Below are 2,097 nucleotides of genomic sequence, written 5' to 3' on the forward strand. Positions count from 1 at the left end.
TATATATATATAAGGAATTGTTATTGCTACTCCAAAAATCTCATTCTACACTCTAAACTTTTTATATTTGGAAAGAAAAATACACTTGTGAGGAGTGTAGTATGAGATTTTTGAAGTACCAATAACAATTTTCTATATATATATATATATATAATATGGAACCAATCCATTTATAACTAGTAAATGGCCAATTAGTAATGAATTAAACTCCTATGCTTCTGGGTAGTTTGGATATATTAGTTAATCCAACATCTTATGTGCACATTTCACACAAATACATCTTCATCAACGGGTTCAAAAACAGACTGCTTTGCTTTCAAACAATTAGGCGTGCGCCTAATTAACAGGCGATGAGATGATGCTTGCTATACTGCACACTTCTGGTCCAAATCAAAACTCAAACCGCAAAAAATAAGCAATAACAAAGTCATCAACAACGTGATTTGAACAGAAAACAATTTGATTTCGGAAAACTCACCACCAATAGCAGTAAAACGGTGGAGGAGACACGAAAAGGCTACGCTTTGGCAGCCCGAGAAGAAGATAGAGGTTTTATGCGAGAAGGCTACGCATTGGCAGCCATAGAAATGATCTGAGAGCTGTAGAAATTCTACGATTCACAGAAGCACTTCTCTCTCTTCATCTATAGTGAAACGGAGCAAATAAACGGGCTAAGGCTCCAATTAGGGGTGAAATCGAAAAATCGTTAAGTTATTTTGCTTGGGCAATCTTATTGGGCTAACTGGATATTGAGTTTTGTCCTAATGTTTAAATAAAATTATTAGATGATTTTTAGTTAAAAGTCAAAATTTTGAAATCATTTTCATTAATTTTCTTTTGAATCAGAGGATAGAAAGTATAATAAAGAAATATGAAATACCATCCTCCAATCTTTTTGTCATCCTAGGAGGCCTCTCTTCCGAAGAATATTGAGTGCTAATAATATGATGACGATGATACACCCAACTCCAACCCTTGTACCTATAGGTACATGATTCTTAAAATGCAATATGCTACTTATGCTTTTTGTTGTAGGATCAAAGTCTAACAAAACAAGTATGTATTTATTAGAGTAAATCTAATAGATGAGATAATACCTGCAGATATTCTATAAAATAGGCGAAACTTATTTGGTGTTACAAAAATAGCAGATATAAAAGGCTCATAGACACCTCAATAAGGAATGGTAGTCAATCTCCAATGTGCTACCATGAACAGTAATATTGTAGAATTCTCTAACAGTGCCCTTACTAACCCCACCTACATCGTCCATAATATTAAAGTCTTTCTAGACCAAGTTACCCTGCACATGAATTAAACCATAAATTCAATATGTAACAACAATAATTTTAGTTTCATATTTCCATTCCACTAGAGAGAACTCATGCAATAAGGTACAAATTGCAGCTAAATCCTGTTGAAACATACAAACTTCCTAAAATAAGTAAAATATATATACTTGTACACAAAAAACTAGCAAAACACCACCTCCGTCTCCCTTCCACAAAGAAAATAAAACAAAATCAAGTGGCCTTAAAATCAAATCGATAAACTTCTGTTCAAGTGATAAAAGAAAGCCTACATGAAGTAGTATATCAGGCAGAGAAGGAAAACTAGGCAGCACTAACTTGAGGCTTAAACTGTTAGATTAGATGAGCAATGAGAACTTAAATAAACAAGTCTACATCTGAAAGTTGATGGTAAATTACCTGCCATCAAAGAGATTTTCATGGTCCAATCCCCGATAATGTCTTGAATATTGCTTCTACTAAATTTACCATATAGCAAACTAAAATTTGTTAATTAACTAGCAAAGAATCACAAATGATAAATAAAAATTGACAATAACAAAAATTCACTTGTACTCATTTAAATTGAGATGTCTATGCTAAATGTTTGGTCTTATGTAAACGATATCTCGGAAAAGTAGGGCTGCACTTTGTAACTGCCTTTTAATATCCAAAGCTAATAATACTTGAGTGACAAAGGGGCAACACATGCTATTTGATAAAAATATGGGCTAGTCATATTCAAAGATAATGCATTTGTTGCAGTGTAATTTGCATCAGACTTGACCATGTACACCTTCATACTGTT

This window comes from Pyrus communis, chromosome 16 (assembly GCF_041283825.1).
Source record: "Pyrus communis isolate YQ-2024b chromosome 16, ASM4128382v1, whole genome shotgun sequence".
NCBI classification, from domain to species: Eukaryota; Viridiplantae; Streptophyta; class Magnoliopsida; order Rosales; family Rosaceae; genus Pyrus; species Pyrus communis.